Consider the following 26,156-nt stretch of genomic DNA (forward strand, 5'->3'; position numbering starts at 1 on the left):
TAAAATAAACCTTTTCTATTATCTGAAATGATGTCTGTCAGATGAACGGGTGGGAGGGGCAATTTTGTCCTAAAAAAACCGTGAACAGTGAAAAACACTTCACTTTGGTCGTTTTCAACTCTCGACTGCTTTTGGAATAATAGTCCAAAAAAGAGATTTTTAGGTCACTTTCCCTAAAATATATAGGGGTCGATTTATCGCTCACTTTGAAAATTTTAAATGAGAAAAGTGATTGAGGGTCGATTTAAAATATATGGGGGTTGATTTATCGCTCACCTTTGAAAGTTTTAAATGAGAAAAACTGACTGGGGTTGTTTTGGGATTCGGTGGAAGTTATATTCTAAAAGCAAGGACTAATCCATAAATATAAAATTCTTAAGGATGATTTAGCAATAATTTTGGCAGAAATCCTAAAAAAAAATAAGAATAAAATGCATATGAATAGGGCAAAATAATCTTTGGGACGCCACGCCCTTCTAAGTAAATACAGTAGAAACTGCTTGGTATTCGTAAATTCATACTCCTTTTTTAAGGTTTGGTATGTTGCCCTATTTTCATTTTTGAGAGGTTTGTGGACTGCTAGCAGCCGAGGCGGTGGCAATGGCTTTGGGAGGGAAGAGCCCCGGCATAAAGATTCTTTGGTTATGGACCATCGGAACAGCTGCAGGTACTCTCTCTCTCTCTCTCTCTAAAAAAAATCAAAACCCCTCATTCTATTTTAGTCCTTTCTTGTTTCCCACCAGTTCTAGTTACCTTTGTGGGGAGGACGCGAATGAGAGACATGGAAAAACTGCTCAACAACGAAGAACCATCATCCACCCCAACCGATTCATCCCCATCCCGAGTCGACACACTTCTCCGTGACGAGGAATCATAGGTAAGATTTCAGAAAATCATCTACTCTTTCTCTCACTCATACTTGTAAACCTCTTTTAAGCTGACGGGTTTTTCTGACATGCTAATTTAATCATTAGGGAGCATCCTATTGATCGTTGTAGTATTTTTAATTGTTATAATTTTACATGTGATCTTGTTTGGAATTACTGATTATTGCAGGGAATCACGATCCATTATGTGTTGTATGTATATGCTTTTTTTGTATGTCGCGAGAGGATATATTTGCAAATTGAAAATTTGAGAATCTCTTGGTTAGCTGCATTGTTTTTTTTTTTTTTTTTTCTTTTATCAATTGAAAGAAATGAGTTATTAAGAATAAAATGATTGCATTATCCAGCTGCGTCTAGTTTCTATCTGATGCAAATTGTATCACGTGCGTAGCTTGCTTCATATGCTATCATGGCTTTTTTTTTTTTTTTTGCATTTAATTTCAAAATTTCAGCAATAAATGAGAGAGAGAGAGAGAGAGAGAGAGAGAGAGAGAGAGAGAGAGAGAGAGAGAGTTTGGGATTTAGGGTTTAGTAGGACTAGATGTAATTTCCTAACAAGTTTTCGGCCAGTTTCAGCCATTTTTTATGACAGGTTTTGCCAATGGCAAAACATTGAAAATTTATCCTTGAAATAAAGCCTTCTGTTCAAACTCTAATATCTCTTTCACCTGCTCTTTGGATTTCGACATCTAGTCCAGTGGTTGCTGGCATAGTTTTAAAACTCGTCTGCGTCCATCCCTTTTACCTTTGCGGCGTTCTGAGTTGCGCCACATCCGGGTTCCTTGTTTTGCCCTACAGAGTCAATAAATACTCCTTTGACTCTCCCAGATTATAACCGCATCAACTAAGTACTCGACCGGTCGTGCCGAGTCAACCAGGATTTTGTTCATCCGCGTTCCCTGCCGCATCCTCGTTTTTAAACTCTAGTTATTGGCAGTCATTGGGTTTGGTTGGCCTTTTACCCCTCTCTCTCTAATGGCATAGAAGACGATTGCACATGGACGGAGGGGTGGTCTGATGTAGAAGCGGATGCGACAATCAATGATTAGCTCGGTGGGTACCCTTCTTGATGTGCTTTGATAGCACGAATGACACAGTCTTGATTGACGGAATTACCTTTATTGGGCAAGGAATGGAGAAGGTGAGTGGAATTCTGCAACATTCTAGAAATCTCTGTGTTAGAAGAGGCTATAATCGCTTACAACGTAATTAAGATGCAGGTTTATGTTGTTCGGTTCAAATCAGCACCCCATTCCTTGAGATAATAATTTAGGGCTACAGGTCAGACAGCTCAATGTCCAATCGACTCTCTTATGACCAAAATTTGGGCTCAAATCAATGAAATAGTAGATCCATGGATGTAAAGTTCAAACATACTCCAAATCGTTGTGCAACATTATGGATAATAGGGCACCCAAAGAAATCATAAAATTCTATTGAAATGTAGGAGATCGATATATCAGTAAACAAAATTTGATTAAGCTCTATCGAGTGTCGATTAGAGGCTAACATTCAATTGACATTGCTTTGCTCACAGCAAAGTGATGCAAGTGGTGCTACGCGGAAGCGGCAAAATTAATGAGATGGTCGAGTAGCGGGCTGATCGTGGGGACTATCAGTTAATGGTGGTAAATCCTTGTATTCAACAAGGGAAAGTGGGTTGGGGAGGAGGATGCGAAGCAAGAAATTTATTCATGCTTGCAGCTACAATCCAAGGCAAGAGATGAAAATAAACGAGAAAACACAAATATTTTTCATTCCATAATCCAAAACCGCTGGCTTCGTTTCATTCCATCCTTTGAAATATATAGAGGAAGTCTCCTCATACAATGGATAAAGGAAAATAGCAATTAAAGACCTAAAAGGAAATTACATAAAATTCAGCAATTAAAATAAAGAGAATAGAAACATTGACTTTCCTTCATGCTTGTGAGACAAAATTTATGGTATATGCTAGTTGTCGCAAATAGTAGGCATGTCCTTCTTTAGCATGTCGAAAGATCTTAAAAGGAATCAACATGTCTACTGATTACAACACATGCCATTTTTAATGATGTATGTACATCCAAGTTGTCTTCTCAAAAGAAACTTCCATCTTCAAGAACAATAGTTGTTGACACATGCAACAATGCCATTTTAGCATCTCTCCAGAATAGAAATACCCACTAAATAATGGTAATTGTAATCCTCCTTTTACCCGATCAATTAGCTGTCGTTTCTAAGAGGGCAAGGTCACTCCAGCTTCTCTTGGTATTTGCTATATTGAATGATAGTTATTACCTACACTCATATTAGAGGATAAAAATGGCATTCATGGGCAGCAGTGGACAAGCTTCAATTCTAGCAACTCTGGAGAAGAACTTTCAATGTAGGGAATAGTGAAATCAGCTAGCAACATCTTGGTCTTTGGAAACAGCTTGAAATTCCAAAAATTTTTGCTAAATGAGAACTTGCTTTTCTTCCACTCTTTAACCGATCCAAATGGAAAGTGGTTTGCATTTTCATTTAGTTTTTCTTTCCAGGCCTTGTTCTCCATGGCTCTTGAGTCGCGTTGATGTAATTCTAACGGACGGATAACCGATTTGGGGGTCGGGGGGGGGGGGATCATCGAGTTGTGGAATTTCGACGTCTCGATTGTGGATCCGATGTTTCTGACCGTTGATTTGCATGTGTTGGCGAGATGCTCCTGCATCATTCCTCCCTTCTTTGAAAGAACTCGACCTCGAGTCCTCATCAGCGAACCTCTTGTAGGCAAACTCCGCCGGGATAAAAAATAAAGATGATCCAGACTCGATTTTTGTTATGCCTCCCTTTACAATCGTCCTCCTTTACTCTTCCACATCTTTCATCATCTTCTTGACAATAGACATGATTTAAGAAAGACCTGTTCGCCAGAAAATCAGTACCAATGTATAGTGCATATGAGGTAAAAGGCTTGTGGTGCTTTCCAATCGGGTATACCTCATAGAATTGCTCTTGAGGTGTGCGGAAATCTGTGGGCAGCAAGTTTAGAGCTTCATGCCTTGTTATTTCATCCCCATTGTTAAGAAAACCATGACAAAAAATTTCATCTTGCCGTCCCATGGTGGCCTCCATAACATTTTCCTCTTTTACACAAGTAGAATCAACTTCCTGATCATCAAAGTCATCATTAACATCATCTAGCTCGATGCCATCATAGTCCGGTCCCAAAACGATGAGCTCTTCGTCCTCCTCTTCGATTTCAATTTGGAAAGGAGTGTCATACTCAATTTCCTCATCAATTTCATCTTCTTTCTCTTCCCTAGGTGGCAGTGGTGGAGACGGAGGTGGAGGTGGAGGTGGAGGTGATGGTTTAGCAATCCTTGGCCTTGATTTCAACTTATGGTGATATCCATACGGAAGAAATTGACGTGCCACCTCCTTCTTCAGTTCCTCCCGAGTCTGAATTGGAAGTTCGTCTAGCTCCTGTCGCCGGTAATCCAATGATTGCCACCAAGTCTTGACCCGGTCTCTAAATCTTGCCACAACGTTTGGCACTTGATCCCTTACTGGTACTCTCTTAGAATCAAACTCTTCTTCGACTTCATGAACCCAACTCACAATCTCCATAGCCTCCATTCCCCAATAAAGCTCGGGAATGTTAGCCTCAATGTCGACCATAGGATGACGATATAGGACTTTGCATCTCGATCCACTCATCCTCTTGAAAAATTTGTCTCCTTATAGAAGGTAGTTGGTGGTGTTGGGAAGACATCCGATCCCATCTCCAATTGATGCTATGGATCTTTTCCAACATGGCATACTATCTTTCCGTACCTCCAAAAGATGATCAAACAATCCACAATGAAAGTTCCTATCACAATTCGTATATCAATTGTACCAAATGATGAGAAATGGTGTACGATAGATAGCAGAGTGCTCTATAGGTATAGGAAAGGCACTTGGGCACTTAGAAACTGATGCAAATTCAATTGGAAGGATTGTTTAGGTAAAGGAAGGGGAATTTTTTGGGTGGTTAATGGAGGGTTTTGATTGTGGGTGTCGACAGAAAGAAAGGAGACTGCAGGGCGGGATTTTAAAGGGGCTTTGGGTGTAGAAGGGCTGACAGATAATTGGAAGGGTGTTGGGGCTGAGATTGGAGGGCTTGACCGCTTGACTTAAAGAGGCTTCGGGTGTAGAAGGGCAGTTAGAGAAATGGGAGGGGTGTTGGGGCTGAGATTAGATGGATGTATTTTAAAAGGGCTTTGGGCATAGAAGGGATGTTTGAGAATTGGAAGGGTGTTGGGGTTGTTCGGGTTGCTAAAGCTAGGATAAGGGAAATAAACCTCAACTTAAGAAAAGAACAGGTTATGGTGGCACAAACATAAACCACTAAACATGGTTTTCTATGGGTATTTTGGGGACTAGTTGTCGAGGGTTTCAAGGAGCTAAAAGGTCGACTAGATGGGCTGAAAAAAAAAAACAAAAAAAAAACAGGGTGTTGGGATCATTTGGGCCTACAAGCTAAGGAGGTTTGGGGACTGATTTATGATCAAAACAGACAGCTTGAACTGTCAAAAGTGGTGTGTGTAGTTGTTTTGAGAAGGTTTTTGTTTTTTTTTTGGGCTTTTCACAGGGGCTGGTTGGGATGAGAAGCATGGAAGAAAAGGGTGAGAGAAAGTGTAGAATTCTGCACGTTTCTGGGCAGCAACTAGGCGGCGTAAAAGACCAAGGTTGCCAGGGCGGGATTTGAAAACGGGATTCGATTCGGGATTCGAAAGCGGGATTCGAAGGTTCCAGGGATGGTTGGGAGCGGGATTCAATTTTTCGCCGGAGAGTCGCCGGGGATTCGCCGGAGATTCGTCAGAGAGCGATACAAAATTAATAAAAGATAAAATTTAAGGAAAAATACCTGAAAATCAAAATCTAAGCATTCAACTGTATACCATTAAATATAAACATGATTTTCCAAATACCGAAATTAATCAAATTATAACAGGTTTTCATTCAGGAGCCAGGAGGCTCAGGACTCCACCATTAAACAAAAAATTCAGTTTCCAAAAAGCGAAATATCAAAATTATTACAGAATTTTTCCAGTATTTTCAAATAAAAAGAAATAAAGTTAGGCTTTTCTCTTTCCCTTCGAATAAATATGATGAGTTCGTCCTCTTCCTTCTCCTCTTCCTTCTACATTTTCTGTAAAGGAAAAGTTTAAATAAATGAATTAATATTTATAAGACTAATATCTTCACTGGGAAATTGAAAGTGTTAAAGATTTTGTACCTCCCCTTGTACGTTCTCCATGACCCAGGAAACTAGTAATACGACCTTGAGTGTTGGATGGTCGTCCAATTTCAAGTTCCGAGCTACTGACCACTCTTGGAGTCCCAGATCCTGCAGCTTCGTCATTGTCGTCTAAATCACGAATAGTGAGTGAAGGACTTGAAGGTAATGACTGAGATGACGCACGAAATGTAGAAGGTCTAAGGAAATCATCATCAAGATCCTGCCATCGCATATCCTCAATTCTGATTGAGGAATCATCCATAACTGGGAGCTCTGGGTTGATGTCCCATTTTCTATTTGGTCCTTCTTTGTATGCAGCCGCATTATATCTAAATAATAGATTCCAAATTAAATAAATAATCTGACATAAGTAATGAAAAACAATTATTACATGCAAAAACGAAACAAACTTAAACCTGGATAGGAGTCGAAGATTTGAGTGGATGTACACAAGGGTAGACCTGGCAAAACCGACCCATGCCCGCGGGTTGACCCGGCCCACCCGCAAATTTGCGGGCACGGGTCTGGGTTTTAGTGACCCGCCAAAATTTGACCCGCGGGCAACCCAACCCGCAAAAACATGGGTTGGGCCGGGTCAACCCGCGGGTACCCGCGGGCACCCGCATTTAAAAGTAATTTTTAAGAATTTATTGGAGAATGTTATCAGCTCTTGGAAAATCATCAGATGTAAATGATTTTTGGAGTATAACCTATTTTGCCTATGGCCCATCTAATGGACGGTTTGGATCATCCGATGGTGTGGGCCATACCATACCTTTAAAAAAGTGAGAGTGCCCTCAGCAGTGTTGGTAACATTTCGTTTTTTTTTTTTTTAATGCTGTGCAAAGATGCGGACAGAGGGCGAAGGTTTCTAGCAAAAGAAAAAGTAAAAAAAACGTAATCATTACACAAAAGAAAAGTAAATAAGTGAGTTATAAAGTTTTTGATGAAAAATTACGGATAAATGGTTATGTAATTATAAAATAACGAGAAAAATACGACAAACATGTGTAGAGTTATTACAATTACGGGAAAAACTTGGGTGCGGTCAAATCACGTCAAATCAGGAGAATTTAAATCCCATATTATATTTGCTTATAATTGCGGGTGACCCGCGGGTTAACCCGGCCCACCCGCGGGCCGCGCGGGTCATCAAATTTCTGACCCGCAAAAATGCGGGTCACCAAAATTCTGACCCGTGTGACCCGCACCTGCACCACCCGCGGGTTGACCCGGCCCGACCCACCCGTTTGCCAGGTCTACACAAGGGTATCAGCACGATGTGAATTTAAGCGGTTACGCTTTACATTGTGAATGAAGCTCTACGTGCTCCATACTCTCTCTGCAGAAGATGTGCTGATAGGCTGTGAGAGAATTTTGATGGCCACTGACTGTAACTCTGGTACATGACTTCCATGAAAGTTCCACCATTTGGTCACACACACATTGGGATCTTTCGCATCCTCCCTGGCAAATTTACTGGAAAACCTTCCAACCCTTCCTATGAAATCATATAACTGACGTCTAATCGTACCACTCATCTCATCATTAGGGGAGAGATCCTTAATGGCTTCATATACAACATCCATGATTTCAGGGTCTTTATCTGAAAATAAAATTGAATAATCGATCAGTTGGTAACATAAATGAAGATAAATACAATTACATTATGAAAATTCACAATATGAGAAGCAATTACATACCTGGGGTGACTTGTTTACCATCGCCTGGTGCTGGAATATTGAGATATGCAGGGTCATAATATTTTGGAGTGAGTACATCAGCCAAGTCATGCATTCGAATATTCATCTTCCCCCATCGTCCCACCACAATACCATGAATATGCTTATACATGTCAGGCACCTCTTTCAAGTTATCTTTTATTTGTCCTAACATATTGTCCATGCCTTCGTACACTTCTGATATCAGACAACCTTCCTGGTCAGTGAACTTAATCATTTTATAGATGGGCTTCGTAATTAATAATGCCAATTTTATGTTCGTCCAAAATTCATCAGAGACTACACAAGTAGTTGTCATCTCGCCCCTCTCTATCATCACTTTGTCGGGGCAAGCATTCAACCAATCTTTCCAAGAATCTGTTAATACTGTCATCTGCAACGCCTCCCTTACATCGAGAAGTCTCTTAAGTGTAGTATAATGAGTTGCAAATCTAGTCTTCGCAACTTTCAGCAACTCAAACTTCGAATTGCTTCTAAATATAGCAAGAGCCTGCGAATGATTGGTAATATGTTTGACGACATCCTTGCAGGAACGGTAAGTCTCTCCAATCCAACCTAGGTGGTTATGCTTGGTCAAGTCTTTGAATATCAAATTTAATGTGTGAACCACACAAGGAGACCAAAATATATGGGGAAAAACTTTATTAACTTCTGTCCCAGCAAGCTTGCAATTGGCTGCATTATCTGTCAGCACTTGCACAACATTAAAAGGGCCTACTTCTTGAATGGCATCCAATAAAAACTTTGCAATGTTTTTCCCTGATTTCTCGACGGTAGAGAAGTCGTGCGCATAGAGAAACATTGAACCGAACATATTCGATGCCAGTACATTAATCAGGGCTTTGTTCTTCACGTTTGTCCATCCATCAGAGACAATAGAAAGCCCATGTTCAGGCCATTTTTCTCTTGTTACATTCTCTTTCTCATGGTCCAATAAAGTTGTTCTTGCTTTCTCATAAGAAGGCAACTTGTATCCAAGCACAAAATTGGCGGCAGTTATCATCTCTTGAAAATATAGAGATCGGAGGACGTTAAAGGGAATCCCATTGGCGGCCAAAAATCGCAGCATTTTATGGTCAACATCGTCTCTATCCTTTGCTCTAAAAGACTTGCCAATTGGTGATTCACCAACCTTACTTGAAGAAGTCGCAGCAGAGCTGTAAGACTTGGCAAGCATGTCTAACCGTGATTTCTTCAGTGGCAGTCTCCCTGGTAAATTCTATGCTCTTTGGACTTGGCTTTTGATGTGCTCTTGTAATTGTCTGTCTTTTGCAACTGCACTGCAATATGCTATTCCTTGACCTTGACCTCTTGGTGCTTTCACAAGGTGTGCGTGCACCCTTGTATAAGTCCTAGTGTAAACCTTCTTACAGTGCTTACATTTTCACTTTTTGGTTCCCCCATGTCCTTCGCCATCTTTCATTCCTTTGACTACGTGTGACCATAAAACTGTCGCTGACCTTGTGTTCGGACCCAACACTATGTCCTCGTCATAATCTTCTTCCACATATTCTTCATCATAGTTGTATTCTAGGTCCCCTTCAAAAACTATGTCATCATCACCTACACCTTGGCCTTGAAATTCTTGGTCGACAATCTCGTCCATCTTTCCTCAATTGCCTCTGACAAAATGAAATTGTAAAATATTTGAATAGTATGATAGATATTTTCTACTGTGAGTGTCTTACATGCATGCATGCAAGGGTATGCAGCGGTAGGGTCAGGGTTGGGTTTCCATGGGAATTCCCGAGGGTATTCACTATTTTGCAGGGGTAGGGTCAGGGTTGGGTTTCCCGTGGTGCAGTGTCGAATCCATTGGATTTATATTCAACAGACCGTCTTACTTGGGAATTCCCGAGGGTATTCACTATTTTGCAGGGGTAGGGTCAGGGTTGGGTTTCCCGTGGCGCAGTGTCGAATCCATTGGATTTATATCCAACAGACCGTCTTACGTGGGAATTCCCGAGGGTATTCACTATTTTGCAGGGGTAGGGTCAGGGTTGGGTTTCCCGTGACGCAGTGTCGAATCCATTGGATTTATATCCAACAGACCGTCTTACGTGGGAATTCCCGAGGGTATTCACTATTTTGCAGGGGTAGGGTCAGGGTTGGGTTTCCCGTGGCGCAGTGTCGAATCCATTGGATTTATATCCAACAGACCATCTTACGTGGGAATTCCCGAGGGTATTCACTATTTTGCAGGGGTAGGGTCAGGGTTGGGTTTCCCGTGGTGCAGTGTCGAATCCATTGGATTTATATTCAACAGACCGTCTTACTTGGGAATTCCCGAGGGTATTCACTATTTTGCAGGAGTAGGGTCAGGGTTGGGTTTCCCGTGGCGCAGTGTCGAATCCATTGGATTTATATCCAACAGACCGTCTTACGTGGGAATTCACTATTTTGCAGGAGTAGGGTCAGGGTTGGGTTTCCCGTGGCGCAGTGTCGAATCCATTGGATTTATATCCAACAGACCGTCTTACGTGGGAATTCCCGAGGGTATTCACTATTTTGCAGGGGTAGGGTCAGGATTGGGTTTCCCGTGACGCAGTGTCGAATCCATTGGATTTATATCCAACAGACCGTCTTACGTGGGAATTCCCGAGGGTATTCACTATTTTGCAGGGGTAGGGTCAGGGTTGGGTTTCCCGTGGCGCAGTGTCGAATCCATTGGATTTATATCCAACAGACCGTCTTACGTGGGAATTCCCGAGGGTATTCACTATTTTGCAGGGGCAGGGTCAGGGTTGGGTTTCCCGTGACGCAGTATCGAATCCATTGGATTTATATCCAATAAAGTTGACTACCATTACATAAGCCCTATTTGAGAATACAACATAGTAATCAACTAATTAACTATTACATAGATCTGTTACCCGTTCAACAAAATACATCATCAAAATACAAATAAATCACCCCCTTGCACCGCTCCTAGAAGCAGCATTTGACTCAGGAGCACCACTTGCCTCACTAGTCTCATACCATTCCCAAAAATAGTTGTTCACCTCTCCAGAGGTGGGGTTGTTTTGAACGACAACGATGGTTCGCCGATTCCAGTCTCTATCAATCGCATTCACTGTCCTCATCTTCAAGGATTGAGGGCGAATGGAGTCCGGTACCGAAACATCCATCATCGCTATGTGATGTTGGGCTCCAAAGTACTGTCGGAGGATCCGCAGAGGCAAGTAAAAGGAAGTGCTCTGGAACCCCATTATCCGAACGCACTTCTGACCAGAAGTCTCGAGGACTTCAGAGGAAATGGGAGCCCATGGGAGAGTCCACTCAATGTCCTTACTTTCGCGACCCTCAAGCCATATAGCCCAACTGTCGCGATCATCGAATGAAACCAACACCTCCCGAGTATTAAAACTCCTCGTCCAGGCTCGTCTTGGCAAAGGTGGTGGAGCCAAAATTCGTAATCTCTCCACTAGCCAAACCTAAATAAAAAAAAGTTAGAAATAATAACTATCCATAACTAAGTACAACATTCAAGCATTTTTAATAAATCATCCAATACTTACATAAAGAATGACGGAACTTCCCGAGAAGTCAGACTCAGATCTAGGAGATCGGCGAGCACTATCTAGGCTATCAAAAAGTTCTGCTAAGACAGTAGGAGCTAGATTTGCACCTTGGCGAACTTGATCAACCAAGTCTACAAAATATAATGGAATCAATTCTGATGACTCTAATCGGCCCGGAAAGAGAAACATTGGATAAGCACATAATGCTAATGCATTTTCACGGCAACGATGATACTCCATATCCAGTTCTCTACCCGGTGAAAAGACTTGTACTAGCTTATGCACGAAGATACTACTTGCCTGACGGTAATGACCTAGGGACTTTTGTGGCACGCCAATCAGACGGCCCAATGCCTTATCATAGCCTTCCTTAAAGGAAGGCTTGAACATGGGACCATCAGGAGAAATGCGGAGCATCATGCAAATATCTTCATGAGTCGGACAAAGCTCTTGCATTCCAAAATGAAACACATGCAAATCTAGATCCCAACAACTGATTGCGGCACGAATCAAACCCCAATCAACACAGATAGTGGCAATATTGCGTAAGCTGCATAGACCCACCGTGCCAAGATTAACTCTTTCCACTTGATGCAACCCATGGATCCATGCCAGTAAACCATTGTTGGAGACTTCAGCCATTCCGCTCGCCTCACTCGTAAAGGCCCCACGTAGGCTCATATGTAGTCTCCTACAGTCGTACTATTATCAAATGACAAATGATAAACAATATATCTTATTAGCTCAAAAGATAAGCTAATAAGATAGGCCCACTGTAAGTCAGAGACAAATTGAGTTTGTACTTTGTACAACTACAATGCTACAATCAGCTCATTCAATCTAAATAATATTCAATTTTGAACTCAAACTCAATTCTCAAATTCTAAAATTCCTAAATGTAATTTTGAATCAGTAAACACTTTTGGAATCAAAATTCACATCTCATCTAAGGAATATCAATTTGCAACACCTTTAGTGCCACTAACAAGATCATCCATCAGCCCCCTATTTAGCCAAGTATAGTTTTTTTCAAAAAGGACAGTGGGGCAACTTCTTAGGATGAGCCAAGTATAGTTCCAAAGTCCAAAGTCCAAACCAAATGAATGGTTTGGATCATCCTATCAAGTGGGCTCCACTGTACTTTTGAAAAATCACTCAGTCAGTCAGTTGTGCAATATTAAAACATGGTAGTGCTAGTAGCCAAAAGCCACTGCCAAACCCAAATGTATTTTGATGGGCCACTGCCAAAAGGACTACCGTATTTTGATGGGTCACGGCCAAAACCCAAACATGGTAGCCAACCCAAAAGCACTACTGTATTTTGATGCGGGCACTCCTCACTTTATTAAAAATTTAAAAGTATGGTATGGCCTGCACTACAGGATGATCCAAACCGTCCATTAGATGGGCCACGGCCTAAATAGGTTGGGCCCCAAAAATCATTTCCATAAAATTGATCCTAACCCTCCGATCTGAATGTTTGAGGGTTGATCCTAATCCTCTATAGATCGGAGGGTTAGGATCAACCTATGGAAATGATTTTTGGGGCAAAAACCTTTTTAGGCCGTGGCCCATCGGACGGTTTGGATCTATAGAGGGTTGATCCTAACCCTCTATAGATCGAACGGTTTGGATTATCCTATGGTGCGGGCCATGCCATACTTTTTAATAAAGTGAGGAGTGCCATTAAAAAAAACCGACAATTTCACAGAAACTGTGTGAGAATGGTTTCTCACATAAACCATTCCCACACAGAAATGAGAAAACCCATCCCTTTTTTAGTTTTTTCAAAAAAAATAGAAAAAATTATCAAATACATACCTTTTCGGCTTTTCTTCTTCTTCTTCTTCTTCTTTGCCGGCGGGAATCACGGGGCGGCAGTGAGAGAGGAGAAGGGGAGTGAGAGAGGGGCGGTAGTGAGGAGGAGAAGAGAAGAAGAAAAGTTGGTTTTTTCCTTTTTTTTTTAGGGTTTTGACTTTTATTAGCTTTTAAAATGAAATTACAAAAAAAAACCCACTCAAAATACCCCCCTTACTGTAAACAAATGGCCATAAATGTAATTTCCCGTCAAAAGTTGGGATTTGCGTTTCCCATTACTAAAAAAACGGATTTAATGTAATGGGAATCGCGGTTTTAACTTATGTGATTTCCGAATCCATACGAATAAAAACCACGGATTTTATTTTCATAAAACGCGTATTTACAACCAGAATCGCGATTCCGGTGGAAACAGAATCGCGATTCCCAATTTAGGATTCGCGAGTCCGATGGAATCGATTCGGGATTCCCCAGAATCGGGGAATCGAATCGAATCACGAGGATTGAAGAAGAGAAGGGGCTGGAAATTGAGTTTTGTGAAGGTGCTGGACAAGGGATTGAAGAAGAGAAGGGGCTGCTTAAAAGGGATAAATCGTACCTTGGAAACCTTGTGCAAGCAGTAACTCCAGGATCTACAAGGTTGAGAAACTTTGTAGGTTAGCTCTGATACCACTTTGATGCAAGTGGTGCCACGCGGAAGCGGCAAAATTAATGAGATGGGTGAGTAGGGGGCTGATCGTCTGGATGATCAGTTAATGGTGGTAAATCCTTGTATTCAACAGGGGAAAATGGGGTGGGGAAGAAGATGTGAAGCAAGAAATTCATTCATGCTTGCAGCTACAATCCAAGGCAAGAGATGAAAATAAACAAGAAAACACAAATATTTTTCATTCCATAATCCAAAATCCCTGGCTTCGTTTCATTCCATCCTTGAAATATATAGAGGAAGTCTCCGCATACAATGGATAAAGGAAAATAGCAATTAAAGACCTAAAAGGAAATTACATAAAATTCAGCAATTAAAATAAAGAGAATAAAAACGTTGACTTTCCTTCATGCTTGTGAGACAAAATTTATGGTATATGCTAGTTGTCGCAAATAGTAGGCATGTCCTTCTTTAGCATGTCGAAAGATCTTAAAAGGAAGCAACATGTCTACTGATTGCAACACATGCCATTTTTAATGACGTATGCACATCCAAGTTGTCTTCTTGAAAGAAACTTCCATCTTCATGAACAAAAGTTGTTGACACATGCAACAATGCCATTTTAGCATCTCTCCAGAATAGAAATACCCACTAAATAATGGTAATTGTAATCCTCCTTTTACCCGATCAATTAGCTGTCGTTTCTAAGAGGGCAAGGTCACTCCAGCTTCTCTTGGTATTTGCTATATTGAATGATAGTTATTACCTACACTCATGTTAGAGGATAAAAATGGCATTCATGGGCAGCAGTGGACGAGCATCAATTCTAGCAACTCTAGAGAAGAACTTTCAATGTAGGGAATAGTGAGATCAGCTAGCAACATCAAGGTCTTTGGAAACAGCTTGAAATTCTACGAAATTTTGCTACATGAGAACTTGCTTTTCTTCCACCCTTTAACCGATCCAAATGGAAAGTGGTTTCCATTTTCATTTAGTTTTTCTTTCCAGGCCTTGCTCTCCATGGCACTTGAGTCGCGTTGATGTAATTCTAACGGACGGATAATCGATTAGGAGGAGGATCATCGAGTTGTGCAATTTTGACGTTTCGATCGTGGATCTGATGTTTCTTACCGTTGATTTGCATGTGTTGGCGAGATGCTCCTGCATCACAAAGGTAAAAGAAAACTGAGAAATTAAAGAGAGAAGACAACGATATTTGCAGTACCTGCTTTCTAATTTCTCAACAGCACCCTACTACCAGCAGTAGGTTTTGGAACCCTACCCAACCAACTCCAATTTGATCTCTGATAAAAGAAGGTTGCCCTAATATCAAATCCTCGTTGGGTTTTATACCCTGTACTAATTAAAAGTGAAAGGACATGAATGCCCTCTCTTATTCAAGTGTAAAAATGGTATTCCTGGACAGAACTGTCATGTTCTCCTTTTTGTTTCAGCCGATCATCCACAAACTTCCTGTGCACCAACCGATTGGTGGGTCCTAAGTCTTTCGGACCTATGCAGCTGCTTCGGGTGGTCACTCCTCCGCAAGTAAGTTGATTCCAATTCGCTGGTCTCGTCGTTGAATCCGTCTAGCTCTGCATCAGACTCCCCCCGTTGACTTGAATTTGTCCTCAAGTTCGGATCCTCTCCATGGTAGGGAGTTTAGTGTTTCACATTGAATACATTGGTGATGTTCATCCCGTCGTGTAGCTCAATGTGGTATGCATTGTCATTCAACTTTTCCAACACTTGACATGGTCTGAACTTCTTGGGCTGAAGCTTGTGATATTCTTCGACGGGGTACCGTTCCTTTGGGAGATAAGCCTATACCAGATCTCCTTCTTCAAAGATTAGCTGTTTCCGATGCTTATCAGCTTGTTGTTTGTATTTTCTATTGGCATTCTCAATGTTTGCTCTAACTTGAGCATGAGTAGCTTGTAATTCCATGACCCGGTCTTCCACTTTCTTCAATCCTGTTTCTAAATTTGGTAAGGGCAGCAAGTCAAGAGGACCATTAGGATTCTTCCCATGGACAATTTGGAAAGGAGAGAGGCCAGTCGTTTGGTTTTGGATGCAGTTAAACTCAAATTCAATCTTAGGAATGACAAGGTCCCAATTGCCAAAGCTCCTCACTTGGGTTCTTAATATGTTCCCAAGTGTTCTATTGACGGCTTTGGTTTGTCCATCGTATTGAGGGTGATATGGGCTGCTAAATTGTAAACCAGTTCCCAATTTCTTCCAAAGTGCTCTCCAAAAATGCCTCGTGAACTTGGAGTCTCTATCCGACGTGATTGTTTTTGGTAGGCCGTGATACCGCACCACTTGGCTGAAATATAATTCCGATATTCGGCTAGCATCCATAGTGGTTTTACATGGAACGAAGTGCACCATTTTGCTAAACCTGTCCACAATGACCATGATGCTATCCCATCCTCTTGGTGTCCTTGGTAGGCCTAGCACGAAATCCATAGAAATATACACCCAAGGAGCTTTTGGAACCGGCAATGGAGTGTACAAGCCCCCGTTGCTGCTACTGCCCTTAGATGTTTGACAGATACGACATCTTTGGACAAATTTTTGCACACCCTTGTCAACATTGCGCCAATAAAAGCTCTCTTTTACTAGCCAGGCAGTTTTGTCCTTCCCAAAATGACCTCTATTGTGCAATTCTTGGATAATTTTCAGCCGCAAGGAAGTATCGGGGACGCACAAACAATTTCCCTTAAAAAGAAACCCATCCAACAACAGAAACTCAGTATTTTTGCCCTCCTCAACAGATTTGTAGATTGGTCCAAAGTATTCATCCTCTTTGACCTGCTCCTTTATCATTTCAAAGCCCAAAGCCTCAATTCTCATAGTATTTAACAGTAAGAAGCGAAGGCTAAGTGCATCAGCCACCTTATTCTGAATTCCTGACTTGTGCTTGATGCAAAATGTGAATTCTTGTAGATATGACACCCACTTTGCATGCTGAGAATTGAGTTTGTGCTGCCCCTGTAGGAATCTCAATGCCTCATTGTCAGAAAATAAGACAAACTCCCTATGGATGACGTAATGGCGCCAATGTTGCAAAGTTCTCACTATTGCATATAGCTCCAAGTCATAAGTCGAGTAATTTAGTTTGGCTCCGCTCAGCTTTTCTCCAAAGTACCCAATCAGCCTATGGGCTTGACTTAGTACAGCACCTATACCAATTTTGGAGGCGTCACAGTCCACTTCAAACACTTTGCTAAAATCTGGTAGAGCTAACACTGGTGCGCTTGATGTAGGCTGAAAAGAGAAATGGGAGAAGAAGAAAGAAGAAGAAGAAAAGAAGAATTAGTGTGAGAAAAAGAAGAAGTTAGGGAGGAGAAGAAGAAATTAGGGAGGAGAAAGCACTCAAAACTCAATTCAATTCAATTAATCATCAAAAGGTAAGCGTAAGAGTTGTAGCTTTGCCTATAAATAGGCAATTAATTAACCATAAAAGAAAGAAACTTGCTTATAAATAGGCAATTAATAAACCATAAAAGAAAGAAACTTGCTTAATTAAGAGTTTCTAAAAACTAAAACACCCTAAAGACTAAAATAACCTTAGAAGCACGAAGCGGGTGCAGGGGGGGGGGGGGGCGGAAGCGGGAGCGGGAGCGGGGGCGGGGAAGCGTGGGATCTAGAAGAGTCTAAGTTTGGGAGTGCCATGGGAGCGTGTATGTAATATTTTCTTTATATATCTTTCAAAATTCAAATACATCAAAAAATAATAGTTTCTAACCATTTTCATATGTATCTTTCAAAATTTAAGTACATCTAAAAGCTAATTTCTAACCATCTTCACGATCTTCATTTGTGTGCACTCATTCCTCGGGCCTTCTGAAGATGCACAAGCCTTTGTGCTTGCTCCAACGAAGTGCTTTAAAGAGTTGGAGGAGTTTGATATAAGGAAGTTGGTGATGGTGGGACTTATAGAGTAATAGAAGCAGGCTGGGAGCGTCGTTAGAGCGGTTCCCGTCTCTCTAGGGTCGCGCTCCCTAGAAGCTCCTTCCTAAGGAGCGCCGAATCGAGGTTCTGAGGTGGGAGCGGCACCCCGAGAGGAGGTTCCTGCTTCTAAGAAAATAACCCTAATAAATCTTATATGCCCTAAAATACCCCTAATAACACTAAAAATAGCAAAAAGATCCCTAAGGGGCACAAATAATAATAAAAAGATCTCTACGGGGCTCCCCAAGGGCGGCCCGGCCTAGAATAAACGCGCAATGGGCGTTGATCTCCATCACTTCCCCCCTGCTGAAAAGAACTCTCCTCCGGAGAGTGAAGAGAGTGGTACTGCTCCAGGATGTCAGGATCTAGACGGCAAAGCTCGTCCTCTGTAAGCTAAGTAGCGTCTGAAGGAGGACGATCACGCCACTGGACAAGGTAGCGCTGAAAACCACCATGGCGGGAGAAAACGATCTGATCGTCAAGTATAGCATCGATCTGGTCTGAAGGAAGTGGTGGCACTGGTGGAACCACTGGCACTAGTGCTGGAATAGAGGAGCTGGCAGTCCGACCTGTAGAAACATCTGTAGGCATAGAAGGAGGCTCAAAGTTACCTCGATATGGGATTAAATCTTCAATACTGAAAACAGGACTAATATTCATAGCAGCGGGTAATTCAATTAAATAAGCATTCGGGCCATATTTACGAAGAATACAAAAAGGTCCGATGGCTCTAGCATGCAACTTTTTAAAAGAATGGCGAGGGTAACGTTCGGGACGAACACGAACCATTACATAGTCGCCTTCATTAAATTCAAGGTTCCTACGATGTACATCAGCTGCTAGCTTATAGTCAACATTACTAGTATTAATCCTACGACGTATATCAACATGAAGGTCATGGATGTGCTAGGCAAAAGAATAGGCTAACTGAGAGGGACTGACATCAGGGGGTAAAGGTATAAGATCAACAGGATAGCGAGGGTTGACGCCATGAACACTTTCAAATATGCTCTTTCCAGTAGTCCTATTCATGGAACTATTGTACGCAAACTCAGCAGTGGGTAGCAACAAATCCCATGTACTAGGACGATCTCCAACCAAACATCGCAACAAATCACCTAAACTACGATTAACTACCTCTGTTTGACCATCAGTTTGTGGGTGAAATGCTGATGAAAATTTCAACTGGGTGCCAAAAAGTTTCCAAAGTGTCCGCCAAAAATAACTAACAAATTTAACATCTCGGTCCGACATAATAGAAACAGGGAGCCCATGAAGTTTGACAACTTCTTTAAAGAACAACTTAGCTACCTACACGGCATCAGCTGTCTTGCTACACGGAATGAAGTGTGCCATTCGCGAGAAACGATCCACCACAACCATTATAGAGTCATGCCCTCGAGCTCTCCGAGGTAGACCAAGGACAAAGTCCATGCTGATATCTTGTCATGGAGAGTGGGGAATAGGCAAAGGCGTTTACAATCCAGTATTTTGTTTCTTAGCCTTTCCTAATTGACATGTGCGACACTGTGACACGATTCGCGCTACGTCTTTCTTTAATGATGGCCAATAAAATCTATCCTCGACCAACGCGATCGTCTTATTACGGCCAAAGTGTCCTGCTAGGCTTCCAGCATGCATTTCCCAAACTAAGAAATCGCGAAGGGACGTGCGGGGAATGCATAGCCTAATACCTCGAAAGAGATAACCATCATTTATCAAGAAATCAACATGTTCTCGACGGTTACCATCATGGACATCTTAAAAGATGATGCCAAAATCAGGACACGTAGGATATTCGTCCTTCAGTCTATCAAAACCTATGACTTTGACACTCATGGGCTGTAAGACCATAACCTTACGACTTAAGGCATCAGCTACTTTATTGTCAATTCCTGCCCGATGATTGAGTACAAAAGTATACTCTTGGAGAAATTCTATCCACTTAGCGTGACGTTGACTTAATTTCTTCTTGGAATGAAGGTATTTCAACGCTTCGTGGTCAGAATATAAGACAAACTTCTGAGGTAAAAGATAATATCTCGAATAGGACAACGCCCGTATAACAGCATATAATTCTTTATCATATGTGGGATAACGCTGTTCAGCCTCATTAAGTTTCTCACTAAAATAGGCTACAGGGTGTCCTTGACTTAAAACACCTCCTATCCCTACTCATGACGCATCACATGATACCTCAAAGACTTTAGAAAAGTCAGGATGAACTAGGACAGGAGCTTCCATCATCTTATGCTTGATATTTTGAAAAGCTCGTGTAGCAGAAGGGATCAAACGGAACTCGCCTTTCTTCATGCAGTCCGTTATTGGCGCCATAAACGTACTAAATCTCTTAACAAATCTGCGATAAAAGGTGACCATTCCATGAAAACTTCGAACCTAAGAAAGTGTAGTAGGAACTGGCCAATCATTAATTGCTCGCACTTTTTCAGGGTCTGCAGAAACACCCTTTTCCGAGACGATAAAGCCTAGGAATATCACCTGGGTTTGCATAAACGAGCATTTCTTGAGATTAGCATAAAATTTAGATTCTCGAAGAATCTCAAGAACTTGCCTAAGGTGATCCAGATGTAATCCTTTTGATTGACTAAAGATTAAAATATCGTCAAAATATACCACCACGAATTTGCCTAAGAACGGACGTAATATCTGTGTCATTACACTCATGAATGTGCTCGGGGCATTAGATAAACCAAAGGGCATGACTAACCATTTGAATAATCCGTTTGGAGTCTTAAAAGCTGTTTTCCTCCTGGACGAATCCGAATTTGATGGTATCCACTACGTAAGTCGATCTTACTGTACCAAAGCGACCCGGCTAATAAATCAAGCATATCCTCAAGACGGGGAATGGGAAATCTATACTTGATTGTGATCTTATTTATGGCGCGACTATCCACGCACATTCTCCATGATCCGTCTTTCTTAGGTGTAAGTAATGCGGGTACAGCACAGAGACTAAGGCTGTCTCGGATCACACCACGCTCTAGTAATTCTTCCACTTGTCGATGTAACTCTGCTCGTTCAAGAGGATTCATGCGGTAGTGTGGAAGGTTGGGTAATTGAGATCCTGGAACCAGGTCAATCGCATGCTGAACATCCCTCATGGGTGGTAATTTTGCAGGGAGCTCATTAGGAATCACATCGTTAAATTCCTGTAATATCTGGTTGACCTCAGGTGGTAGGTCAACAGGTTGCTCAGAAGAGAGCTGAAGAGCTCCTTCATCCATTAAAGCCAACATGTGTCCTGTCTCTTGACTTGCTCCTTCAAATTCTTTACCGTTCAGAGTATGGAGACTCTTTTGTTTAGCTGGCTTTGATGGTGGAGTAGGCTTAGAATTCTTAATTTTCTCGACAGGTAGCGCGGATTTTAGCCTAATTGTTCTACCACGGTGCTTGAAGACATATGAATTTTCTCGCCCATGATGAAGTACGTCCATATCATAAAGCCATGGGCGGCTGAGTAAGATGTGGGCAACATCCATGGGTAGGACATCACACCTTATCTTGTCGGAATAATCTCCCATTCTAATGGGGATAAGACATCACTGGGAAACAGGAAGGGATGTCTTATCAAGCCAAGCGACCTTGTACGGTTGCGGGTGTGGTTCGTGAGTTTCATTTTAGAAACACCCGCTTGAGAGAGACTACATTCATGGAACTACTACCGTCGATTACAATTTTACACACTGTGCCTCCACAGTCGAGATAAGTGTGAAAAATGTTAGTGCGCTGACAATCATCTTTTGCTGCAGGCGTAGACAAAATGCAACGCACTACACCAATGCGTGTGCCATCCCGAGGGCGGCCCCGCCGAGAATAAACGCGCAATGGGCGTTGATCTCTATCGGCGCTAGTAAGACATGCTTTTACCTCTTCAAATGCTCTTTGGGCTTGTGGAGTCCACTCAAACTTACCCTTCTTCATGCAATCGGTAAGTGGTGCCATGATTACGCTGAACCCACGAATGAATCGTCAGTAGAAACTAGCCAACCCATGAAAGGAGCGAACATCGTGAACATTCTTTGGTTGTGGCCAGTCAACTACAGCTGTAATCTTGGACTCATCTGGCTTTATCCCCTCTGCGGATACCTCATACCCCAAGAAAATCAATTTTTCTGCCACTAGTACACATTTCTTAAAGTTTGCTTATAGTCTCTCCTTTCTTATTGTGTCTAAACCTCCCTAAGATGTTTCAAGTGTTCCTCTTCATCCTTGCTGTAAATTAGAATGTCATCGAAGTAAACTATCACTGACTGGTCTATGAATGGCCTAAACACCTGATTCATTACTCTCATGAAGGTACTAGGTGCATTGGAAAGGCCAAATGGCATCACCATCCACTCAAATAATCCCTCTCGTGTTTTGAAGGCTGTCTTCCATTCATCCCCTTTCTGTATTCGGATTTGATGATAGCCACTTTTCAAGTCGATCTTCGAAAATATTGTTGCCCTGCTAAGTTGGTCCAACATATCGTCAAGTCGAGGGATTGGAAACTGATACTTGATGGTTATCCGGTTGATAGCCTGACTATCAACACACATGCGCCAAGAACCATCCTTCTTGGGCACTAGCAAAGCTGGCACTGCACATGGACTGCTACTCTCTCTAATGTACCCCCTTTCAAGCAATTCTTCTCCCTGCCTTCGCAACTCTTCCTGTTCTTTTGGGGACATCCTGTAATGGGCCTTGTTAGGTAGGGTTGCCTCAGGCATCAAATCTCATAGGAGGTGAGAAGGCCAGGAGGCAATTCATCTGGAAATACGTCATGGTACTCTTCCACTAGCCTTTTCACATGTGGGGGCAAAGTTCTAATGTCGGGTTCCTCATGATCAATGGCCATAGGGCTGGTTATCAATTCAAAAATCAGATCTGTCCCAAGGAGCTCTTGTTCAAATTCTTGCCTTGATAGACAAGACACCCTCTTTTCTGGGTTGAGCTTACTGTTGTCCCCTTTTGACGGAACTAAGACTAGCGTTCTCTGGTCTTTGTTGAAGGTATACTTTCCGTCGTGAACGATCCCACTATCATATTGCCATGGCCTCCCAAGTAATATATGGCGTGCATCCATAGGGAAAAGATCACACCACACTTCAGCCTTATACTTGTCCCCAATGCTAAAAGAGACAAGACAACGCTTGGTAACCCAAACCTCATTGTCGTGGTTGAGCCATGCAAGCTTGTAGGGCCTTGGATGTGCTTCCACATTAAGGTCCAACCTTTGGGCAGCATCTTGTGATATCAAATTCTCACAACTCCCTGAATCAACGATTAATTTACAAACCTTGCCGTTGATAGAGCACTTGGAGTGAAAATATTGTGCCTAAGCCAATCTTCCTCGAATTTTGGAGTGAGGGGACAACCGGCGGGTGACGAGGCATTCCCCAAGTACATCCTCTGCTGAAATGTACTCACCTTCCTCTTCTTCTATAATCTGCCCCTCTTCCATAGGTGGCTGCTCTTCATACATTTCTTCACCCTGTTCATGTGCCAACAAGTGTTGCTGCAATTTTGGGCAAGAGTTAGAGCAGTATCCCATGGTTCCACACCTAAAACACTTGACATTTGGTGACCCTTGCTGAATTTTATGTTGGGAGGATTGAGCTGCTGTTTGTGACCTTGTGACTGGTCTATGGGGAGTAATTTGAGGTGTTGTGGTGCGTGGAGAGACTGTTGTAGGAGTGCATTGTAACCGAGGTCTCATCCCGCTACTACTACCATACGAAAACCTGCCTAGTATTCTCCTTTTCTGAATTTCTTCTAGAATTTGGGCCTTGGTTTGTGCTTTCTGCACAGTTGCATAGTGGTGCATCTGTAATTCATCGTGGATGGAAGGTTTCAGCCCACTTACATACCTGGCTACTAGCTGTTCTTGATTCTCCTGTAACTGATTTCGTGTTACCAATGTATAAAATTCTTCGGTGTATTGTGCAACTGTTTGGTTGCCTTGGGTCAGCTTGTGTAGCCTTTTGTACATCGTCTGCCGGTAATTGAAAGGAAGAAACTCTCTCCCCATTTCTCGCCTCATGTCTTCCCACTCTATGATAGGAAGTTCCCCGAGTTGGTTCTTTGGTACTTGAGGGCTGTACGAGTGGAACACCCTGGAAGCTGACCCATGTCAGTGTCATAGACCACTGAAAGGTATGGTGGTCTAAACCCTATCTTTTCCAAACCCTTTTAATATGAGAGTCATGTGTAACGCTCTTCTTTTCTTTTATTTTTTTTCCACTTCCCTCCTTTGTTACCTCCTATAGTACGTAAGTAGGTAAGTACAGAACAAGTAAATAACATACCTTCTGTAATTTTTGTGGCTTGTGGTTACAGGTCACTGGTGAGAGAAGAGGTCTCACCTCTCACCAATGAAAGAAGGCAACTAGCCTTATTCGATAACACCACAAAAAGAAAAGAAACTCACATGGTACGAAAACCACTTGCCTCCTTTTTCTATTGCTTATTGGGGAAGGAAATTTCTTTTTTTTTTGTCAAATCAATACTTGCCTTTTTCCCTTTTGCTTCTATCTGCTTTCAAAACAGTGACTTGCTCAAAATGGGAAAAGCTTATGAAGAAAAATTAAGCTTGCCTTTTCAATAAGTTACCTATAGGAAAATCAATCGTCTTTTTCTTCCTCTGAAAAACACGAAACAGATTGGGGTCTTGGGTGCTGGCTATGAGTTTTAAAGATAACGAAAGGTGGTGAGGGGGGGAGTAACGGATGATCAACACAGTAATTGTATCACGTAAAGGGTTGAAGCTGATCAGCACAAGGTTGGTTGATGGGTTGTTTTGGGTGTTAGTGTTAGTGCCCTCTAGTACATTTCGTATATCTTGTCACATTAAAATTAATAAAGGAAATTTTTCATGACATTTATTTGGTACTAACAGATTGAATATGTGTGATGTGCTTATTATCTGTCACATATTCTTCCTGAGGCAGCAAAGTGGAAATACCATGCTCAAGGATTCATAGATCCTAAGAAGCAGGGAGATATGGTATTCCGGTTCCTTGCAGACCTTAAAAGTTCCTGGTTGGGGTCGAGATTTGGACATCTCCTGTACACAACCAGCACCAATCTTTTCTACATGCACGTGTCGTAGAGTGGCTTATCTCAGTCACTTGGGTAGTGGACCCTAAGAAAGAAGAGTGGGTGCGACAATAGGGATTGAGCACTGAACAGGATCGCACTAGAATATCCTATTGACAGGAGTTAGTAAGGCTAGTCTACCAGACAAGACCCTTTACATGTTCTTAAACCCAAGGGGTCATATTGGTCTGTGGGCCCGGCCTTGATTCTTAGTCTATCTAACCGGGAGTCCTTTTAGAGATCATCAGAGCATTGTACTGAGCCTTGGACAAACCCACGAGGCTAATAGTGATACTCGACATGGAATTCTCTGCCCCATCTACGGGCATATCATCTACAGTTTCGGTTAGAGCACTAGGCCTATAAAATAGCTTGGCCAAGCGGATTTATGAATGTTTTATCAAATGCTTTATTAAAACACTTTAATGTTTTTGAAATCATTTTTGCAAATGCATTTGCGAGCCCTAGACTGCTTGACTAGAAGGTATACCGTGAGTGGGCCCGGGGGATAATAGATGTCCACCCCCCGTAGGACCAACTCAGTAGATGTGGAAAGATCTTTCAAAGGGCTACAACTTTCTAGTTTATGACTTTTCCAAATTCTTTCATCTGATAGTCCAAAAACAGGCTTGAAAATTGATCAACAGCTTTGTAGAGGGAATGCAGCTGCATGAGGGTGGGTCCCATATGCAAAAACGCCCAGCACAAGCAAACCACGTTTTTCCAAGGTCGGGAACATGCCAAATCCTTGTAGGAAACCTCCTTAGTTTCTCACTCTGTGTTGGTTTCCAATATTCAAAGTCTAGTTAACTAGTTTTCCCTATTTGAGTCAAATTGTGAGAGAAACTTTAGAAATTTTTAAAAGTAGGAAACCAACTCTATATAAACCATCATAGCATGTTTTTGGAGGCTAATAAATGTTGGAAAATTCGTGCCCCCTCCTTGGAATAACATCTAAGATTATCTCTCTCTTCTACTCAAGTGTTCTCTCTTTATCTCTTACTTTTCCCATTCTAGTTAAAATTATTTTGAGAAAACCTAAAGCTACGTCAAGAAAATTTAAATTCCCATTCAAAGGTACTGATATATATATATATATATATATATATATATATATATATATATATATATATATATATATATCAGTACATATGTTTGATGAAAAGTTCTTAACCTGCCTTTCGTGCAATTTGAAGGAATCCATTGGTTCAACTTGCGGGTCTGCGGTGATGAGAT

At 41.8% G+C, this 26,156-nt stretch overlaps 1 long non-coding RNA gene across 1 annotated transcript in view; it reads left to right on the top strand.

Moving 5' to 3' along the window:
• The first annotated feature begins 485 nt into the window (after window positions 1-485).
• The window catches only part of LOC143889970 (uncharacterized), a 43,157-nt gene continuing 17,486 nt past the window's right edge, over window positions 486-26,156 (top strand). Inside the window, exons 1-2 of the long non-coding RNA XR_013255068.1 lie at window positions 486-667; window positions 744-877. This is a non-coding gene — a long non-coding RNA (uncharacterized LOC143889970). The remainder of the gene's footprint in view (window positions 668-743; window positions 878-26,156) is intronic.

The sequence above is a fragment of the Tasmannia lanceolata genome, unplaced genomic scaffold (assembly GCF_043159265.1).
Source record: "Tasmannia lanceolata isolate RefF3 unplaced genomic scaffold, GAP_Taslan_0.1 ptg000013l, whole genome shotgun sequence".
NCBI lineage: Eukaryota > Viridiplantae > Streptophyta > Magnoliopsida > Canellales > Winteraceae > Tasmannia > Tasmannia lanceolata.